General features: G+C 41.2%; 1 protein-coding gene across 1 annotated transcript in view; it reads right to left on the bottom strand.

The window, feature by feature from the left end:
* fut8b (fucosyltransferase 8b (alpha (1,6) fucosyltransferase)) overlaps window positions 1-13,886 on the bottom strand; it is an 88,886-nt gene extending 75,000 nt beyond the window's left edge. Inside the window, exon 1 of the mRNA XM_008276747.1 lies at window positions 13,678-13,886. The gene's annotated coding sequence lies outside the window, so the exon portion shown is untranslated. The remainder of the gene's footprint in view (window positions 1-13,677) is intronic.
* Window positions 13,887-22,872: the final 8,986 nt, after the last annotated feature.

Raw genomic sequence — 22,872 nt, 5'->3', positions numbered from 1 at the left:
TGGTGTCAATCTAATGTTAAATAACGATTCCTGGAAGACTGTGTATGTGGGGCTTTTGACTTTATGAAAGTCATACCAGCATCAGCATTGTCCGACCAATGAGAATTTGGTTAGATGACAGTATATCGACAACCCAACTTAAGAGGACTGCCTCCAACAATTTTTGCAACATTCAGGAACGGACTGACCATCTGACTAGCACACTGATCTCATGCAGCAATTGGTCCAGTGTCCAGAGGAGAAAAAGTGCACAAAATCTAAACTGCTCTCTTAATCTTGTTTTCATTATATCACACATGTGGTCCTGCATTCAACTTTGTACACACAACTGAGTGCTATTTAGATTCTAACTTGCTTTTTTCAAAAGAAGCAATCTTTTTTTATCCATCTATGACAAGTCTTTACAATTCTCACTTCATACATGTTCGATGACACATTATATTAGCTAGTCTGTCTGAAGCATACAAGACCTCTACTTATACACAACATTTATTCCAGAAGGTTTATTTAAGAATGGATTGCATTTGAGGGGTAGCTTAGTGGCAAAGAGAAGCCGTTAATACTAATCTGCTGTCTACCAAGTTCAGTTTTGGAACCAAGAGTCAAAGTTTAACTTTCTGGTACAAACATAATAACATAATACAATGAGACGGTAAAAATCACGATTATCTGGTTTTGCCTGTAAGAAATATCCAAGGGCACAAAGAGGGTTCACACGAGTACGAAGGCAGGGGCACGAGCGCAGTGTGGGGGCCCATGCTTCTAATCCCAGTTAAGACAAGCCCGGCAGGCAAGCCGACACAAAGAAGCTTGGTCCAGTGTTAGTGGAATTAAAGCAAAGCCTCTTCTCTGTTGTTATGCTAATCCACAAGACAATGATTATCTGCAGGGCAACGTTGCCACGGTGATAAACATGACTCAAGAGTGCCTCAATTAGGGCGCCAATTGCCAGACATGAACAAAGACTGAGTGAGGCGAATGATGCTGCTATGAACGAAAAAGAGAGTGCAAAAGAAATGTGTTATTTCAATCAAGTGGATAGGTGAGCTTTCAAATAGAAGGTTAAGCCCACAGATGAAGTCTGACCTTCACAGCCTGACCTTGGCCAGGCCTGACTCTCTCTATACTGTAAAGATGTGTGCACTCATCGAAACAAGTAGTTTAATGGTAATCATAATCATACTGCTAGTGGTACCACTAGAACTTTCAATAATGTGTTCTGTGTGCTGTGCATGGGGAATGACAATGCACAAGTACGCCAAACAGGGTTGCGGCTTGCCTCATTCATCCTCCAATGTGACAGCACTGCAGTTCAGGTGGTTACACCGTTCTAGTTTTTGTTTAAACATCAAGAGTTGGAGGACAACCATAACTTCATATTCATCTGTAATAATCCTTAATTTACTCCACAAATCAAAGTGGGGAGGCAAAGCCCTCGCTGGGCGTTTAAAGCTCCTCACTGAGATGATGTGTCAACTTCAATTCTTTGCTGTTGTCACAAGATCAAAGAAAAGTGAAAAAAAAAAAAAAAACAGACTAGGAGAGACTGTTTTCGGTTTCTGGAGCAGCTTGTCACACAGCTATTTTACAGATGCATATTTGAAAACCAAGTAGTGTGGCTGGCATCACACGAGTGTCTCCTCAATCCTCGTCAAAACTAGCTCTGGGCCACCGACACAGACAGACAGAACACATCCCACTGGTTCACACTCCCTACATTCTGTCTGTAGTCCTCTGTCACACTTTCCTGCTGTTTCTCTGAGGAATGTTTCATCATTTTTTGGGATGTGGTCAGTCACTTGATCTAGCTGTCCTTCCTTTTCTCTCCCCATCTGTCCTACAGCTCCAACACCACATTAGACCTTGAACTGCTCTGTCATCTCATTGAGTCCTATTAGGGGCTCCTATGTCTGACTGGCATGTTGTTATTGCTTCCTCATACCTCATCTAAAAGTGAGGAATGGGTCTGCTAAGTATGCCCTTTAAAGTTCACTCTGCTTTAGTGACACTGGTATCAAGACAGCACGAAAAGAGAGAAAACTAGGAGGTGACACTGTGATGCACCATCCTTGTGGTTACATGACAGGCATGTCCGTTACAAATAGTCTAATGCTGGTTTACCAAGGTCTTTGACATAGGTGAACACCGGCACTGCCACTCTCTCAAATGTTAAAGGGCGATTGAGAGGTTTCAACGAGCTTGCAGAGGCAGCAAGATGTGCAATAAAAAAGTGCTGAAGCAGTAAAGCAAAGGTGATCTATGAACCTGACAGGAAGCTAAGCACAGGTGTAGGGTTTGGACAAAAGGGCCTGCAGGGTTCACAGCCTTTCCCCCGTCTTACTAGCAGAGCAAGATGTTACTGGTGAGATGTGTTTAAACCCAAAAACATCCTCTCCAGCAAAAGCTAAAATCAGAAATTAAAGCAAGCAGGAACCAGAAGAGTGACAAAGATAAAGTGTAAGAAGGGGACTTCCACACTAGACTCAATAGCAGAAATAAAGCAGGAAGAACAAAGTTCTTAGACATACGTGAAGCAACTGTTCACAAACTAACATTGCAGGAAAGATGGAAGGCACAAAGTTATATAGAAAGAAGCGACACATGAAAAAGAAGAGTCACACTTAGACACCGTTTTGTATCAAATGTGCAGTTCAATTTACCCTCAATGTACCCTCTTCTGCAATTATACATTTTAGGAGTGATGTAGAACAGAAGAATCCATTTGTCTCTTATTGATGGAAAACCACTGGTAACTAATTATGTCTGTCTTGTCTTGAAAGAAATACATGTCACTTTTCACACGTCATGCAAATTACTTACATAAACTGCCCCTGCAACCAACTAACAACTGTCATCTGCACTGTGCACGCCCGAGGAATTTCTATTGATATTGCAGTATGAAATTCATTCAATGTCTATATTGCAAAATCTGCCACATGAGTATTATAAATCAATTTTATAACTCAATCAATGACTGACCCATTGCAAATGAGACTTTTTTGGTACATAGAACTCTGCAATACCCAGAAATACCATTAAGCAACAACAAATTGGACATCAGTGAGAGGTCCAAGAAGAGATATTCCCCTTAAATTCCAATGTAGTTGTTGGAAATGTTTCAAGTTACATCAATTAAGTTAATACAGCCTTAAATGTATTCTGCAAATGAATTGCAACTGCGATATATGTCAAAATATGCTGATGTGATGTTTTGTCCCCATTTTGCAGATGTAGCTCTGTGGTACTCTCTTTTGTCTTTGTCTCGGGTGTAAATTACTGCAGACTCACTGTGAGGATCACTGCTCCTTGACACATCCGTGATTCCTGTTTGTAGAATGAACATAAAATTATTTCTCACTATCTGGGCTGTGTCTACGTAAGTACTAATATTGAACTTGCTTAAGTTGCTTTTGTTTTAACATTTAAATATACCATGACCTGCACAATGTGACATAAACCGTCCCTCGAATAGTGACTGTTAGTGGAACCACCACAGTTTAGACAATTGTTGTTACTTAGGTTGGTTAGATCCCATTTACAGCTGGAAAAAGACTGTGCTGTGTTGGTTGCAGAGATGTTGTCCCTGGCTACCTGATACAAAACTGTGAAAGTTAAGTAAACATTGGGTATAAAAAAGATAGATGTGTCGTGCTTTATTCTTTATGTATTTGCCCAAAAATAAGATTTTTTTGGTCAACAGTGTTATAATAGAAACATATGAGTGTAATTTTGAATATAATGTGCTCTTTCCACAATTTTATATTGAAGGGAACAACATGTTGAATGCAACATGAAAGAGATAAACTCAATTGGATAAACTCAATTGAAACTAATTGATTCGGAAAGTCTAGCTCTGTTTTAATCTGTAACATAAAACCTAATAACATTTCCAGGATTAAATTCACTCATTTATGTTAATAATTACAGATCAACACACCTTTTGTGGTTACACGGTTGAGATTCTTTTTCGTCTTTATAAAATGCCACCCTGATTCTTTGCTGACGTCCTTTACTAAATTCACCACAACCACAAAGTAGAGCTGTGAGGAAAAAGAACTACAAAATAATCTACCCTCAGATACTTTCACACTGCTGAAACGCATCAATATGAGATGAACAATGCATTCCAGGAGTTATTTTGTGATGGTTATAATTGCTGTCTGTTGTACCCACTTTCCTTCAGCTGTCTCCATCTAATTTGACTTAAGTTAGTGATTTCATATATTTCCCAAACTTCTTTTCAACAAACTCCAGAGAATACACTTGATGATCTCAGTGGAACAAGCTGTTGTATTCAGCTGCAAGTTACAGACCTATATGCAGGACCAAATGATTTCTTGGACATTAGAACACAAAATGTACCTTAGCTGTATTGCATTCTGGTCCTTTAAGGGCTCCTTAACAGCCTAATTAAGAAATGGATTTCAGAGAGTCATCATTTAGGTTGTTCCTAATTAAATTAAGCAGACATGCTTTTTTTTTTTTTTAGGTCCAATACTGATACTGAACAGACATAAAGTTGCCTTAAAAGCTAAAATCTTGGTGTCAAACTTTACACTAACATCAACACTGATTTATGTTTGACATACCTTTTATTAAAGGAAAGCTTTTTAATATTTATAGTTCAGCATTATTAAGCTATTAGTCATGGCATTTAGTCAGACACTGGCTGGACATTACTTGAGACCACAGACTAGTGATGGCTGCACCAGCAAAAGCAATGCATTTTAAAATAAATTTATCTTATCTGGAAAAAAACAGGGCTGCAAGGTGGCGCAGTTGGTAGCACTGTTGCCTCACAGCAAGAAGGTCGCCGGTTCGCATCCCGGTGAGGACTGCGTGGAGTTTGCATATTCTCCCCGTGCAGCAGGGGTTCTCTCCGGGTTCTCTGGCTTCTTTCTTCTTCCCACACAGTCCAAAAACATGTTGAGATTAATTGGTGATTCTAAATTGTCCGTCGGTGTGAATGTGAGTGTGCTTGGTTGTCTGTCTCTAAGTGTAGCCCTGTAACAGTCTGGTGACCTGTCCAGGGTGTCCCCTGCCTTCGCCTTAAGCCAGCTGGGATAGGCTCCAGCCCCCCCACGACCCTAGTGAGGATTAAGCGGTGTACAGATAATGAATGGATGGATGGAAAAAAAACAGTAATACCGTTAATTAGAAGCTTGATAATTGGCCAGGCTGATTTGACTGCCAATATAAAGTCTTTCTGTTTGGTTCCGAAACCAGAAATGTGTGATTGGTGGTTGTTCAAAAGAGAAAAGTCTGACATGACACACTCATCTGGTCAGTTTGGTAGAGAGAAAGGGACCATCAACAAGCTCACCCGTCTATTTTTACAGTGAATGCTCATGTCTGCAGTGCTTGAAAGCAGATTTTGCTGTATATTCACAGTGTGACTGCTGTCTGATTGCTACCCTGCTGTCTTCCAGAACACCATGCTGTGCCAGGTGATAGGACTCCCACAACGGAAATCCAATCAGGCCAATCCTCTACGATCTCTCACAATCCTTTCAGCCACCGCCCTACACCAACAACCATCGGTAACACACACTGCAAATGCCACACACACTTACAATGAACTCTTTGAGAGATATGGAGATGGACACATGCACATTAAGCACCTCACCTCTTCTGAACTTGGCACGGACATCGGGGGGCTTAGTGCCACAGGAAACACTGAATCTCTTCCAGCTACAATGGCTACTCAGTTTAACTGACCCTACAACTTGGCCTCTAAATGGAGGTCACAGCGTTAAATTTGCCTCTTGAGGATCAATAATATAACAGTTAAAGTCCACAAACACTTCCCCCCACCAAGACCAACAAACACTCCAGGGAGCAGGACTTGCAGGAGTGACATAAATAGCCCCCTGCCTGTGAGAATACAATGCATGCTTCTCATCATGCCCAGGTCCCACTTTCCAGGGGTCCAGGGTAACTCGTCACTGGACCTGTGTAGAGGCCACACGAAGGCCATCTGATACTGGCCACTACTGGATCAGATACCACTGGCTAAATTAGAAGACATTTAGCAGTCCTCATGTGTGGGTAGAGGTGGAATGGCTGCTGGAAATTTCAGCTTCCTGTTAAAAACAAAAAAAAATATCTACAAACCTAAATGCAGAGGCAGGCCTGTCACACAACCTTTTTAACCAAGTGTGGGAAGTGCGCCCATTCTGTCAGATGAGCTCATAGTCTTAGTCTCTTCTATTCCTAAGTGTGTCTGTGCAACTGTGTGTGTGTGCTTTTGTGGGTCTGTGCTGTGCATTCTATATTTTGGCCAAAGAATTAAACTGGTCTGTTGTCCCTGTCATCCTGATGTCCAGGCTCTCTTATATTTTTAGGGTGGAGAGAGTTTGGGCTGAAAGGGTGGGGCTGATGTTGGTGATCTGAGTGCTTGTGCCTCAAGCTGCGCAGCTGTCTCAATTACTACCTCTCTCTTCTCTCCTAATTTTCCCTCCATACCCATCTGCCACTTCTGCACTCCAGATCTCTATCCCATCCATGTCCCATCCATCCATAGATGCCACTAATGTGGGCTGTACTTTCAGAAGGTAAGAGTCCAAAGCAGATTTAGATCCTGTTTTGTTATGCTGTAGGGTGCATAAGATCCAGACAGCACAGTGTCTTGTCTGGCGGCTGAGAATTTTTAGCAGCATCTTTGAATCCCTCTCGCCCTCCTTGTCTGCTGTGATCCTAGCCTTAGCTGTGGACTCAGAGGGCCTAACAAGGCTGTTTGTTGAGCCATGGGCACAGAGCATCAGGGGATTCTGTGGGCAGGTGGGTGGTTGGGTGCACAGTTTGTTTCCCCCAGTAAATCCTTGAGCAACTTCTGATGAGGTAAAAATTCTCTCTGTGTGCCATACACATATGAATTCAACTCTTCATGCAGAGAAGGCACTACAGTTTGTTCTAGTGCTAAGCATTCAGAGATACAAAACTAGAATAAATTCATAACATATATAGAAAGAGATGCAAATTAATGCAACGGTACACAGGAGACTGTGCAACAATAGGGACTTAAGTGCCTCTGACTGAAAAGGAGAAAAAAAGGGGAAGGAGGGAATTTAGGCGCTGCATGTGGATGGGTACATGCCTATTTCTAGATGGCTCCAATGAGCCGAGAGGAAATGTCGTAAGACCCACTTCCCAGCTCAGACTGCAGCAGCAATAATTCCCCAAGATACAGCAAAATCAAGCACACATAAGTGAGTATGCACACAAAATGCCCACGACATCTGATGGGAGTGCTCTGCAAACTGGGCAGCCTTCCTGCAGGGCCAAACAGTGCTAGGGCAGCACACTTTTTGAGGGGGAGTCCAGGTCAGGATCTCTGGTCACAACAACAGCAGCAGAAACAGGACACACTCAGAGATAGCCCTCAGATCAATCCTAACACACATTCAAACATCCTTAAAGCCCCCTTAAGATAGCTGTGGCTGAAGAATCATGTGATCTGGATTCAGTTTTTACATAAATCTAATCTGATGCCACACGGCTTGCGGGCCAAGCCTCGATTGTGTCTGTCTGACTGAACTGCTATACGGAACTCCAATTCTTCACTTCTATAGACATTCAACTGAGTAAGACAGGTAGACAAACAGCCAGACATTTAGACAGGCCGACACACCTTCTGGGGCCTTCCTTTTTCTGTTGCCGGAGAATGCTATCAGCCTGGATCAGGCTAGGCTGCTGAAGCTCAGCTTCAGCACCATCACAGCCTGGCCTGCTTTTCTCCATGGAAACCTGCCCAACACTCACCCTGTGATTGGCTCGTACAATCTCAAGACTATACTCTGTCTTACAATACAGATAATAATGGTCCTCCGGCAAAATGACAGCAGGAGAAGTGTGATGCAGAAAGGTCTTTTTCCTACAGATTTTGCCCTTTAAAAAGGCTGCATTCTGCAGGTGTATAAAAAAGTAGAGACTAAACATATGCTGCTTACAGCATATGCAGTTGGTGAGCCCTACAGCTCTTACCATAATACACAAGACATTATATTCTCCACAAACTAATTAACATCTCAATAGGTTAATGGCTATTTTCACATCTCCTAACTGCTGTTTTCAGGAACCTAGAAGATAGAGGAGACCGAAAATGAACACCAAACATCTGAAAATGCCAGACAAATGCCAAGACTGGTCATACAGAGATTGTCCACTGAACCACATTCATGAACCAGTTATTCTTTATCTTTCATGACTGGACAGGCCAAGCCTCTAATAATAAGACTCAAAACTGGGTGTGTGTCCATGTATCCAAATAAAATAATTAAGTCTTTCCCCACCTTAAAGCAGGAACAACAAAGGAAAAATGTTCTTTTCAAGGCTTCCGCTCTATTTACAGTACATTGTCTAGCACTTGAATACCCTGCACAGAGATTAACAATACCAACAAAACAATGTTTCCAGATGAGCCTTCCTCTTTTGGTAACATTGTTACTGCATCTTGCTACCAGCACTGCCGTGTCTTGCATAGCCTCCTCACTTCAATGTTCTTTGTGTTTGTTGAATGAGGCCCCAAAACTGCTAACATGTCTTCAAAATGTGTTGTTTGTTTCCTCCATTTCTCTATTCAGCCTTCTCTTCTCACCCGTCTGACGTTTTTAGAAAAAAAAAAGGACCTATCTGGGACAACAGGGGGGTGGGGGGTGAGGGTGTATACACAGCACACTGAAGCCAATATCAAGCATTATACACACACTGTACACTGAGCCAAAACACTGTGATGCTTGAAATTAGAATGGCTTTTCATGCAAACAGAGGCGCTTGCTGTGCAGGTGACAGGCTGGTATTACAGACAAAATTGTAATGAAAAACAAATCCAACTGCTACTTTAAATAAAACTCCACTTGGCAGTGGTTTGCTGCACTAAACCAAACAGACAAATGGTGTTTGCCACGTGACTACTGCATACATGCTAAATACAGTTAAAACTATGCAATGTGTCACCGCCCATTTTTGTTCTGCAACCCATCTAACCTCGATGGCTGAGCAAAACTATGTTTAATGAACTCATTAGTCAAAACTGAAGACAGACAGTGATGTGAGGCATGGAAGGTGGCAGCACAAAGGGCAGGGAAATAAAAGAAGTGGAAAGAGAGAGGACAGGTCAGCTTAAGTGAGGGGGGGTGGGTATTTATCTACAAAACATGTTCTGTACTAATACAGATGAAATATGATGCATTTCAGTATCTACAAGGTAACAAATTTGATATCTGTCCAAGGCAATCAACGTAGAGATGACTAAACGACACAACCCGCAGTGTCGGTAGCATTCTGCACAAACCTCAGACCTGCCAAGTAAACTGCAAGGGTTACTTTGACTGCCACTATTTGACTCAAGTGCTTCATAAAAAATTATTCAGCCTTGAATGAACTACTCTAATTAAATTATTTGCACTTGGCTGATATAAATGGGTCCACCCATGGCTATGCCTATTCAATCCAAAAATGGTGAAGCCCTGATCAAAGCAAATGGTTGCCAAAGCATGAGTCACTTTGCTTTATGTAAAATAACTGGCCCCTGACAGTTTAAAGCAGATGAGATTTAAGCAGGCGTCTATCTAAAGCATTACAGTCGCAGCCACTGGAATCCAAGACAGAGTTAGTCCTTAATGGTATAGAATGCTGTGACCGCAATATATACAGCTCTTTGCTTATTCATGAATAGATTAGGGATACTAAATCAATCTGCTCCCAGTTACTAAGGCTAAGTTCATTAGATAACATTAATGATGCATTAGTTGTCTGTAGGTGCTGAGTTTAGGGAAACATATGAATATCTGCCAACTAAATTGTTACCAAACAATTTCTTCACCAATATGTTTGTAAAGGTGTGTAATAACATGTTTTAAAATGTTGAAGTTAAACTCCCATGGGAAACTCTGAAAAAAACTGCTCAAGTTTGGGTACTGATAAATGATTGTCAAAAAATCATTTTTTAAAAAAAAAAATTGGCCTTAAGTAACTTATGAGGGGTCAAATCAGGGTTTTGTCATGATTCTGGGTTGATTGTTAGCATTTATATTTCACCACCAACACTCCATTGTTGAAAAAGATCACACTCATATTTACATTTACATTCACAGTAGCTTTTATTTCACATACTTATGTAACACTCAGAGTTATTTCTCATTCACAATGTCAGAAGCTTCAAGAGTCATTGTCTATGTCTTCTTCAGACTCAACAACATCATGACTGCAGTTTCTACATGTAATGCCTTTACAGACTCCACAGGTGGAGATGCTCGTGACCCCATTCTTCTTGCAGCTGCACCGCCGGTTGCTGCAATCTCTATGACAATTACAGCTCGTCAACTTCAGTAGCTCCTCAGGAGCCATGGGGTCTAGTGTTGGAACTGGCTCATACCCATGCACACCTAATGTCCATCCATAGTCACTGGGGTTCAGAGACATGCTTTGTAGAAGGATCCAGTCCTGGTCTGCAGGTAGGCACAGAGTGAATGCTGGGCAGCTGCACCCTCTGATAGAGGTAGAGTATCTGATCCATGGTAAATGTACTGGAAAATCCCAGTACCAGCCTGAATCACTGCCTCCTTGGTAGCTTCTGTGTTAAGGAAGATGTCCATGCACTCATCCACGTCCCCCGCACAAAACCTGAAAAAATGCGCTCGGTTTGTGTCAAGTATAATGTGAAACAGAAATACATTCATTGTTATTATTTTAACATTTTTACTAGGGCTGGACCCGAATAGCTGAATAGCCGACGATTCGTTCGCTGTGCTGGAATTGGGATATCAATTTTGATCTCCGAATATCCCTCCCCTCACCGTCGCCTCCGCCGTCAGTGGCGGTGACGCAACAGTACTGTGACCGCTGATGGCAGAAACGCCTGCTCACTCTTGCCCCGTCAGACCAAATGCTCAGCACCCCCCCTTGGAACGAATACTCACCCGCCACCCCCTCCCAACTATTCAGGATATTCGTCATTAATTGGGCCGGATATCCAGAGAACAGAAAATGCTATTCGGACCAGCCCTAATTTTTACTATGATGACAATAATGATGATGATTATTATTATTATTTGTCGAAGTAATAGCAGTGTTATCATTACTACCTGTCAAGTAGAGTTGTGTTCCCATGGCCAGCAATTGCAGAAACCGTATCACACCCTGTGAAGGCGTGACAGAAGAGCAGGTAGCCCTTCTGTCTTTCAGAGAGAGATTCTTGGATCTTTCAGATGTCATAAGAGCCGTTTGATGTGGTTAAGAAGAATCTCTCACGGTTTCTGCAATTGCTGGCCATGAGAAAACAACTCTGTTTGACAGGTAATAATGATAATACTGCTGTTACTTTGACAAATAATAATAGTCATCATCACCATCATCATTATTGTCATCATAGTAAAAATATTTTAAATAATAATTATAATAATAATTGTATTTCTGTTTCAAATTTGGTACAACAGGTTCTCAAAGAAGGCGACGGCAGGAGTGATTAAACCAGAGACTCTACCTCTATCAGAGGGTGCAGCTGCACAGCATTCACTCTGTGCCTACCTGCAGACCAGGACTGGATCTTCTACAGAGCATGTCTCTGAACCCCAGTGACTATGGATGGACATTAGGCGTGCATGGGTATGAGCCAGTTCCAACACTAGACCCCATGGCTCCTGAGGAGCTACTGAAGTTGACGAGCTGTAATTGTCATAGAGATTGCAGCAACCGGCGGTGCAGCTGCAAGAAGAATGGGGTCACGATCATCTCCACCTGTGGAGTCTGTAAAGGCATTACATGTAGAAACTGCAGTCATGATGTTGTTGAGTCTGAAGAAGACATAGACAATGACTGTTGAAGCTTCTGACATTGTGAATGAGAAATAATTCTGAGTATTATATAAGTATGTGAAATGAAAGCTACTGTGAATGTAAATGTAAAAGTGAGTGTGGCCTTTTTCAACAATGGAGTGTTGGTGGTGAAATATAAATGCTAACAATCAACTCAGTATCATGAAGAAACCCTGATCTGACCCCTCATAAGTTACTTAAGGCCGATTTTACTAAAAATCGATTTTTCAAAAATCGTTTATCGGTACCCGAACTTGAGCAGTTTTTTTTACATTTTAAGGCATGTTATTACACAACTTTACAAACACACTGGTGAAGAAATTGTTTGGTAACGATTTAGTTGTCAGACTTGTGAAATATCTCATTAAATGTTCTTACTATTTTCAGCAACTACAATTCAAATGAGAGCACAATGGACACTGGTTAAAACTGGATCAAAACTCAAGGATCATTGTGGCAGTATACAACACTATGAGCTGATCATTTATTGTCAGACAAGATGCCATCAAAGAAAAAAAAAAGAGTTGACTCATGTCTTGTAAGATGGCTGCATACATCAAGTGATATGGAATAATAAAAGTATGCACACAAAAAAAAAGCCACACTGCATCTATGTCACACATGGACTTCATTAGAAAGCACTCACTTACTTCATATGACAGACTCAATGGAAATAAGTAGGTGTGAGTAAATCTTGCTTTCATTTTGCCTCAGTTCTTAGACCATGGCTGTAACGTCCCCATCTTCATACTGTGAGTTTGTGGTATTTTTGTACTTTTATCACAACCTACTTTGTGGTACTTTTACACCACAGGCACACACACGTCCTCTAATGACTGCTCATTCTGGGAATTGAACCTGTGACCTCCCACACATTCTCTGTGGAGGAAGGCGATGTCACAGATTTTAGCATCAGTTTGGTAAAGCCTGTGTGTGTGTGTGTGTGAGGGACGGACACACACACACACAGAAAGAGAGAGAGAGAGAGAGAGAGAGAGAGAGAGAGAGAGAGAGAGAGAGAGAAACCCCCTCCCAGCTCCTCTGATTGTCCTGATGTGATGATGAAGATGAAGTGTGGACTTCGCTAAGCCGTTTTATTCCATAATCTCAGATCAGAGGCCTTGTTACACACCAACCACACCTCCAGATACTGAAAACAAACTCACGCCTGGCTGTGGTGATTATTACAAAGCCATGATTCCTGATAATAGCAGCAGTGCACTGAGGCTGAAAAGCAGGCAGCTGTTCTGCCTGGCCGCCACACACCAAAAGACACACAATGAGGAAAACGACACTGGATCAAACACACACTTGTCAAAGCATCACAATGTCGTGAGTGTTTATTTTCGGTGCGAGGCTGGAGGTCGAGTCCATTTAACGGTACGCTCATATACGGCCACGACAAACCGACAACAAACGCACATCGACACACAGCTAGCATGTAGGCTACACGTTTCTAGCCCCGTTTAGTCAGCAAACCGCTCCGGTGCCCGCTCATCCTCGGTCCCGGTAATTCTGCCGTCTTAACGAGGCTTCATGCAGCTACCGGGTCGCTACGCGGATACCAGCTTGTTCCGAACATTCACGCTCGCTTTCCCTGAACGTGAATTAGCAACAAAGGAGGACGTGCGGCCGTTATTGAGGCTGCAACGTACCTCAGAATGAAGGAAACATCCATGTGAAGAAAAAATCCGAGTAACGGCGCCGATATAACGGGACCAGATATTCCTTCCTACCGTGACCGCTATTTGCTCGCCGTGATCTCATCAGCGACGCAGTCAACAGGCCGGGATGGAGCGGGCGATCTGCGGGCTGCTCCGCGCCTCTACGTTTCCGCCATGCAGGAAGGCTTCTTATCACCTACCTTGACGTGATACAGCGGCTTCCAGAGGCATCCGAGCGGGGCTGCGGAGGCTGGTTTTGCCACAGCGCTAGCCGGGCTCTGAGGCTCCACAAGACGGAGGAGAAAGGCTGCAGCGGAAGCAGGAACTGAGGGGATCCTGGAGCTGTGAGTGGGAATCCGGCCGTCCGAGCGGCTCTGTGGGGATCAGTCTATGGTGGGATCTGCTGGGTGTCAATGTGCAGCACTGAGGAGAGAGTTCACATCCTCACTGAGCTTCAAAGTAATAGTTTGCATGGGCTATGATACACACTTCAAATGTGATGTTGGTAGTATGAATGAAGTGTTGGTCAGTGACCTGCATCGGACTGTGGCAGGCTGCATGCAATTATTATTGTTGCTATTATTTTTATTATCTGTGCAATATCAATCTCCTATGCACCATATGTGCAACCAAAACCTGGTGCTCTGTTGTGTATTATTATGTTGTATACTTGTGTATATTTCTTTCTTCTTTTTTTTTTTTTTTTAACTCTTTGCACTATCCATTTCCCTGTTTTAAAACTGCAAATGTCCTTGCTGCTAGATCTATAAAGGATTACTTTATCTCAATGCCAAATTTTTGTCATTATTATTATTATTATTATTATTATTATTATTATAAAAACACTACAAACAATGAGAAATGACTGTGACCTGAGTTTATTTATTTATTTATTTATTTATTTAAAATAAATGTGTGAGAACTAAAAAATGTTTGTCGTGTACTATTTGGATCTTTATCTAGACATTTTGGGGTACATTTGACTGATTCAGCCTAATGGAAGTAATCTTGAGTTTGGAACTAACCACAACTTTATTTTCTGCCAATTCAATTGTTGTAATTACAGAATGCCAGACTACAGTGAAATATGCCCTTTGTCATTCTTCATACACCAAGGTGATGTCTTCAGTGATCTTGTTTAAAGCAGCAGTTAAAAACCCAAAGATGCTGAGGGTACTGTTTGCAAGGAGCATTTGTTACTTTAAATTTCCTTTTCAATTTATACTTCAGTTATTTTATTTTTCTGCTCTGGATAGCGTTGTCTACGCAGAAAAGAGGGGAAGAAACAGTCTTGTGCAGTGGTTAATCATTAGGTCATATATTTTGAAGGCGTGGCAGCGGTTTTTCCGGTCTGTGTGCAGCTTTGCAAACTTGACTGTGCTGATGCGGTTACAGTGCAGAGCTGATGGAAGTCAGAGGGACAGAAGCTGCAGTGCGCGCACCAGTGTTAGGTCCTTGTACTGCAGTCGTGCACCAAGTGACATGCTGGTGAACTTCTATGCTGCGATTTGTTCCTCTTCTTTACCAAGGTATGGTGGCAGTGTCATTGTTTGTGTGAAAGAAAACACAACATGAAGGCAATGAGTAATACTGAATCTAGTAAAATGTAAGGCAGTGAGGCTCTCCGGCATCTTGCACTGCTTTGGGATATTTACAGTGGTGAACAAAGCTTTACATACACTAGTACACACAGGCACATCATGGCCCTCTTCAGTTTCCAGTGACTCCTACAACTGAATTTTCTACGATGGAAACTTTGAAACATGTGTCATAGACACAAAAACAGTCAGGAATTTTGGTTCTTTCCCAGATTTATTACAGAGCTTCTGGAAATATGACCAAATCTGCCAGGCCAAAAATATATGTACAGTAACATTAATATTTGGTCCCTTGACCATTTTCACCTCAACTAGGCTTTTGATAGCCATCTACGAGCTTCTGATTGTATCTTTGGCCACTGCTTTAAAAAGAATTAGCACAGTTCAGTTAAATGTGTTGGCTTTCTGACACAAACCTCTTTCTTCAGCACAGTCCGAAGCTTTTAGATTGGGTTTAGGTCAGGACTTTGCGAAGGCCAGTCTAACACTGTACTTCTAACGTGATTCAGTCTTTTTTTTTTTTTTTTAATTTTTTGTACTACTGTTAATGTGTGTTTGGGGTCATTGTCTTGTTGGAACATCCAACTGCATCCAACATTCAACCTTCTGGCTGATGATTGTAAGCTCTCCTGAAGAACATGAAGGTAATCCTATCAGTTTGTGGCAATGTAAGATCCATGTCGTCCTAGTGACACTACCGTGTCATATACTGTTTGCACAGTTGATTTGGGGATCTGTAGCTGCTATGAAATGGCTCCAAGTGACTTACTTGACTTGTTCAAGTCAATGATTTGCTTTTTCTGATCTTTGCTGAGCTCCTCAGACACTCCCATAGTCGTGTTTGTGGTTAAATCTAGTGGGTAGATCAAATGGGCCCTATTTAAATTGTCTCAGAGGAGTAAACAGCTGTAGTCAACCATAATCACTCACAAAAAGTTAAGTGGCTATGACACTAAAACAATCTGATTAGCACAGTCTTCTACATCACCAAAGCTGATAATTCTGCTTGCTGTACGTACGTTTTTGACCCAGCAGATTTTATCATATTTACTGAAAGCATATAATAAATTTATGAAAAAACTCAAATTCATGATTGTTTTTTGTGATAAAAATACATGGGATTCAGTCATTTCAACATAGAAAATTCAGAAGTTCTTAGAAACTCAAGAATGCCAAATATTTACATGGTCTTTACAAGTGTATGAAAACTTTTGTTCACATGCATGCACACACACAAGCATGCAAGCACATGACACAGTGGCAGATGAAATAAAAAAAACTTTTCTTAAAATTAATGGGTGTGTGTAAATATAAAAAACACATACATGCTATTGGGCTGCAAGGTGACGCAGTTGGTAGCACTGTTGCCTGGCAGCAAGAAGAGGGGATCTTTCTTCGTGGAGTTTGCATGTTCTCCCCGTGCAGCGTGGGTTCTCTCCGGGTTCTCCGGCTTCCTCCCACACAGTCCAAAAAACATATTGAGGTTAATTGGTGATTCTAAATTGTCCGTAGGTGTGCATATGAGTGTGCTTGTTTGTCTCTAAGTGTAGCCCTGTGATAGACAAGTGACCTGTCCAGGGGGTCCCCTGCCTTCGCCCTAAGGCAGCTGGGATAGGCTCCAGCCCCCCGGCGACCCTAATGAGGATTAAGCGGTGGATAGATAATGGATGGATGGATATATGCTATTTATTTATATCTACATATTAATCATATTCTTCTCCTCTCATATGTCACATGGCAAGCCTATTAGCATGGACCATTGGACTTTAGCATCTGAAGGCCAATTCATAGTTTCCAATGCAGACATTAATAGTGGGCACTCACACAATTCTGTTCATACTACAACAGGTAGGAATCAGTCTGCTACGCAAATTATCACATTGACCCTCATACAGAAATACATCTGTAGATGTTTCTGAAAAGCTTTGACTTTTCACTGTTTACAGGATGTAGCAGCGGCTTACAGATTGGATAGTAGTACCGCCTGAGTAGAACCAGTGTTTCTGGCACAGTGGTCAGACATAGCACAGGATTTCTAGATAATTTAGAACTTTCTACTATGTTTGGATTCCATCCATTAAAAAAACAAAACATGAAGAAATCATGTCATCTCTATCAGCATCTGCATCTTCAAGAAGAGTCAGCATGGACCCTTGAAGACTTGAGTGAATAAGAGGCCTTAGCAATCACCCTTCTGCCCTTCTTTTATAGGCCATATAGTACTCTGGTGTGTGTTGCAGCTGTCAAGCTGCTGATTACTTATGTAATAAGTATTATATAATATATAATAATAATATATGTTCAGGATAGGCAATGTCAGGATTCCAAGTTTGATCCATGAGTCTGTTGTTTGTCGTGTTGCTCACAGCTAAGTGTAATCAAGACATTTACTAAACCTTCCAAGTACAACATTCAAGTACATTAAGTCAAGTAAATTTGGGGTTAATTTTGCAGAGACCACACTAGGAAGTGCAAAAATGTTGGAAAAACAAATTAGTTGACAGGCTATTCAGTTGACTGACTATATTAACAGTCAAATTTGATAAATAATAGAAACAAAAATTTGATCAATAACAGAAACAAAAAGTAAGCAGTTTAGCTATTTAACTCAGGCTGGCTTTGTACAGAGTGCATGCATAGTGGTTCTTACAACTTAACAAAATATTTCACCAAACTGACTGCACAGCAAGTAGGACAACCTACACACTAATTTCTTGCAATTGGTCCTGCTTCTGTCACAGTAATGCCTCATGCACAGACTCCATAAAATTAGACGGTAAAAAAAATAAAATAAAATTAGCCTCTCCTTAACGGCCACAGTGAACTTTTTAATCCATCCATCAAAAAAAATGCAGTTCCCCTGCTGGAACACTAGGATGCATAGCCTATATATTATACGTGATTACAAAAACCAAGCAAAGCTGTGTGGAAGCAAGGACTTATGCCTTGATTATACTCCCTGCAGACAGGCACATGAACAGCTGCAGACAGCTGCTGACAGCATGGATATGTACTTATTGTAGCGGTTAATATAGCTCTACACAATTTTGTTTACTGGCATCAAACTAATGGAAAATTGCATAATAGGTCCTGGAGAATTCAAATTTTTATATTAAATTAAAAAAAAACAACTAGATTTTACGAATGCAAAGCTCACCCTATTAAATTTGTTGACAGCATACCGAAGCAGAAAGGGCTTCTGGACAACTCATCAATCAATCAGCTCTAAAGCACTGCCATAGAGATTACACAAATAACAACCAGCAGTCTCTGAAGGGTATTTTATCAGTTCCACCTATTACATCTGCTACAGATCCCAAAATTATCTGAGCAAACAATTTGAAGTATATAGTACATGGCACAGTTGTGACACTGCTATGATCAAGAAGAAAACACCAGCTATCACCTGCTGCTGACAGACAATTGGTCAGGATGGTCAAGAGTCAACCAAGAATCACTAAAAAGCAGGTCTGCGATGAATCAGAAGCTGCTGGAACACAGGTGTCAACAGTCATGTGTGTTTTGGATTGCCATGGACAAAGAGACTGCCATACAAGAAGGAAGCCTTTCCTTTAGAAATGGCACCTTGGGATGCCCTGGTAGCTCAAAAGTTTGCACAGGCGACCCGTAAACAGGGGCTATAGTCCCTGACACAGCAGCAATGGGTTCGAATCCAGCCCATGGCCCTTTGCTGCAGGTCCTTTCCCCATTCTTCTCCGCACTTTCCTGTCTTCCTCTCTCTACTGTGCTGTCAAATAAAGCTGAAAGGTAATAAAAAGTATACAAAAAAGAAATTCCACCTTAATGGCTGCTGATCACGTGGACAAATAAAAGGCCTTCTGGAGGAAATTTCTGCGATCAGATGAAAAAACAAAAAAATTGAGCTATTTGGCCACAATGACCAGAAATATGTTTGGAGGAGAGTGTGAGACCTTTAACACCAAGAACAGCAAACCTAAATCTCTTTCTTGGGCTGTTTTGCCATCAGTGGAACTGTTTTTTTACGCAAAGTAAATTAGATAATAATGAAGTAAGAGGATTACTTCCACATTTGTTTGACAATTTTTAAAACCCAACATTTCAAGTAAAATTTCAATAGTTCAATAAGAGCTACCTAAGTCAAGAGCACCTCTAGAAATTTTTCATAAGGGTGGTAGGATGAGGCCACTGAAAATCCTGGATTGACACACCAAAACCAAAAAGCCATGACTGGATTTCAGGAATTCTATCACGCCATTGTAGCAGTGAAAACTACAGTATATCAATATGAAAGTTCAAAAATCAAACACTGCTATACATTGGTTTCTTCATTTATAGTTAATATTACAAAATGAATTATGTGCAAGCACTAATACACTTACAGTAATAATCTGGTGGTGACTAAAGTTAAAAATAGACCAGGAAAAGAGATGCTGCTGTATGCTTGACATTANAAAGCTGTGTGGAAGCAAGGACTTATGCCTTGATTATACTCCCTGCAGACAGGCACATGAACAGCTGCAGACAGCTGCTGACAGCATGGATATGTACTTATTGTAGCGGTTAATATAGCTCTACACAATTTTGTTTACTGGCATCAAACTAATGGAAAATTGCATAATAGGTCCTGGAGAATTCAAATTTTTATATTAAATTAAAAAAAAACAACTAGATTTTACGAATGCAAAGCTCACCCTATTAAATTTGTTGACAGCATACCTAAGCAGAAAGGGCTTCTGGACAACTCATCAATCAATCAGCTCTAAAGCACTGCCATAGAGATTACACAAATAACAACCAGCAGTCTCTGAAGGGTATTTTATCAGTTCCACCTATTACATCTGCTACAGATCCCAAAATTATCTGAGCAAACAATTTGAAGTATATAGTACATGGCACAGTTGTGACACTGCTATGATCAAGAAGAAAACACCAGCTATCACCTGCTGCTGACAGACAATTGGTCAGGATGGTCAAGAGTCAACCAAGAATCACTAAAAAGCAGGTCTGCGATGAATCAGAAGCTGCTGGAACACAGGTGTCAACAGTCATGTGTGTTTTGGATTGCCATGGACAAAGAGACTGCCATACAAGAAGGAAGCCTTTCCTTTAGAAATGGCACCTTGGGATGCCCTGGTAGCTCAAAAGTTTGCACAGGCGACCCGTAAACAGGGGCTATAGTCCCTGACACAGCAGCAATGGGCTCGAATCCAGCCCATGGCCCTTTGCTGCAGGTCCTTTCCCCATTCTTCTCCCCACTTTCCTGTCTTCCTCTCTCTACTGTGCTGTCAAATAAAGCTGAAAGGTAATAAAAAGTATACAAAAAAGAAATTCCACCTTAATGGCTGCTGATCACGTGGACAAATAAAAGGCCTTCTGGAGGAAATTTCTGCGATCAGATGAAAAAACAAAAAAATTGAGCTATTTGGCCACAATGACCAGAAATATGTTTGGAGGAGAGTGTGAGACCTTTAACACCAAGAACAGCAAACCTAAATCTCTTTCTTGGGCTGTTTTGCCATCTGTGGAACTGTTTTTTTACACAAAGTAAATTAGATAATAATGAAGTAAGAGGATTACTTCCACATTTGTTTGACAATTTTTAAAACCCAACATTTCAAGTAAAATCTCGATAGTTCAATAAGAGCTACCTAAGTCAGGAGCACCTCTAGAAATTTTTCATAAGGGTGGTAGGATGAGGCCACTGAAAATCCTGGATTGACACACCAAAACCAAAAAGCCATGACTGGATTTCAGGAATTCTATCACGCCATTGTAGCAGTGAAAACTACAGTATATCAATATGAAAGTTCAAAAATCAAACACTGCTATACATTGGTTTCTTCATTTATAGTTAATATTACAAAATGAATTATGTGCAAGCACTAATACACTTACAGTAATAATCTGGTGGTGACTAAAGTTAAAAATAGACCAGGAAAAGAGATGCTGCTGTATGCTTGACATTAGTAAATGGATCAGACTTTTACAGTAAAATAATATCCAACTGTGATGGAGCAACAAAAATATTTAACTCTACGTGATAAACTTTAAATGTGTGTGACAGCTCGCTTGGGAAATAGTCCACAGCTTCATTTCCCGTTAGATCCTGTTTGATCTTGTTTCAGGTATGTAAACACAGCAAAACCTTCCTTAAAAACATTCGTCATTACGTTGGGGATAATGTAAAATTAGAAGTAAATAAGGAAGTTTTTGCTGTGTTGTATTGTGTGTGTAAATGCACTAAACTCTCTTCCTGTGAGGATACACGTATGGATCCTGTTGCTGTTTGATGCTGCAGGTATCTGATAAATTTAGAGACACAACTAAAGTCACAAACGGTATTGTGCTTTACTTTTGTTTGGCTCTGACATTTTTAGGGACAGGGCACACATCTGACCGAATATACAGCCATCAGTGTGGTTTTCAATTGCACTGAGACACCACAGTTGCATTCACTGAAACTCTGACGTCAAAGTTTCACTTGACCTGTTACATCTGGGGTGGCCACAGGGGAAACCAATGATATTTCAGAGACATACTCACAAGGTTCTACTATCCAATCTGTACTTCTCCTGGAAGTATTATTCACTATTAAAAATCTGCAGTCAAATTTTTTCAGCGCTACAAGCTCAGATTTCTAAAATGAAATATGGCAAACTTGATGTATGCAGAAATTGAAGACAAAATGTAGGTTTTTGTTGTCTATTTGCAGATTAAACCAGATATTCGGGGCGGCTGTGGCTCAGGTGGTAGAGCGGGTTGTCCAGTGATGGCAAGGTTGGCGGTTCCCCGGTCCCTCCCACGTGCCGAAGTGTCCTTGGGCAAGACAAGACACTGAACCCCAAGTTGCTCCCAATGGCAGATTAGTGCCTTGCATGGCAGCTCTGTCACCATTGGAGTGTGAATGGGTGAATGAGAAACACATTGTAAAGCGCCTTGGGTACTGTATAAGTGCAGACCATTTACCATTTTACCATATTCCAAAAGAAAACAGGCATCAGTTTGTGACAGATATGCAGAGTTTTGTTTTGTTTTTTCTCTCTTTTTTCTTATGTTATATTAATTGTTCATCAGCTTGCAACACAGCATTAGGACCACAGACATGTAGATGGAAAAACATCCCAACTGTTGTTCAGTGTTAAGTCATGCCACTTTTGATGCATAAATGTGCAGCTGCGTACACCTATGAATTTGTAGTTGTTGCCCCTGCTTTTCTTGTCTACTTGGAGAACTTTGTTCTATACATGCACAGTAAGTCGTGTTTACATATTCCACGCATGCACACTATTGCTGAGCATGCACACTGTATTGTCCTTGTAGCATGGTCTGCACACACAAAGTCTGGGATGGACACAGATATGTGGGGACCCTTGTGTATTTCTGGATGCAGAAAGTATAGCGCTAGTCTCATGAATTCACCTTGCCCTTGTTGGAGCAGAGATGGAGCTTGTTAAGTCTTTTGCTGCCGCACTTGTTTCATTTGAGCATCTTCAAAAAACTGTTGAAAAAGAACAGCTATTCAGATCTGTACAAGATGCTCCAGTTGGCATCAACTCTGCCTGTTGGATCTGTCACTTCTGAGAGAAGTTTTTCTGTAATAAGGAGAATTCAAAACTGGCTGCGATCAGTGATTAGAGAAGCAAGGATTTCTCCACTTGCAAACTTGCAACGTTGTCATATGAGAAGATGGCGGACAAGATGCCAAAAACACATTCGATAGAACACAGAATATTCATATGCAGCCTACAGCTTACAAGCCACGTGTGACAGTGTTTCTGAGCGTTTTGTAATTGTGTGTGGCATAAATTGAGAAAT

The sequence above is a fragment of the Stegastes partitus genome, unplaced genomic scaffold (genome assembly GCF_000690725.1).
Source record: "Stegastes partitus isolate 25-593 unplaced genomic scaffold, Stegastes_partitus-1.0.2 Scaffold80, whole genome shotgun sequence".
In the NCBI taxonomy this organism is placed as follows: Eukaryota; Metazoa; Chordata; class Actinopteri; family Pomacentridae; genus Stegastes; species Stegastes partitus.
Note: the sequence above shows the minus strand (reverse complement) of the source record. Positions and strands in the feature narration are given on the sequence as shown.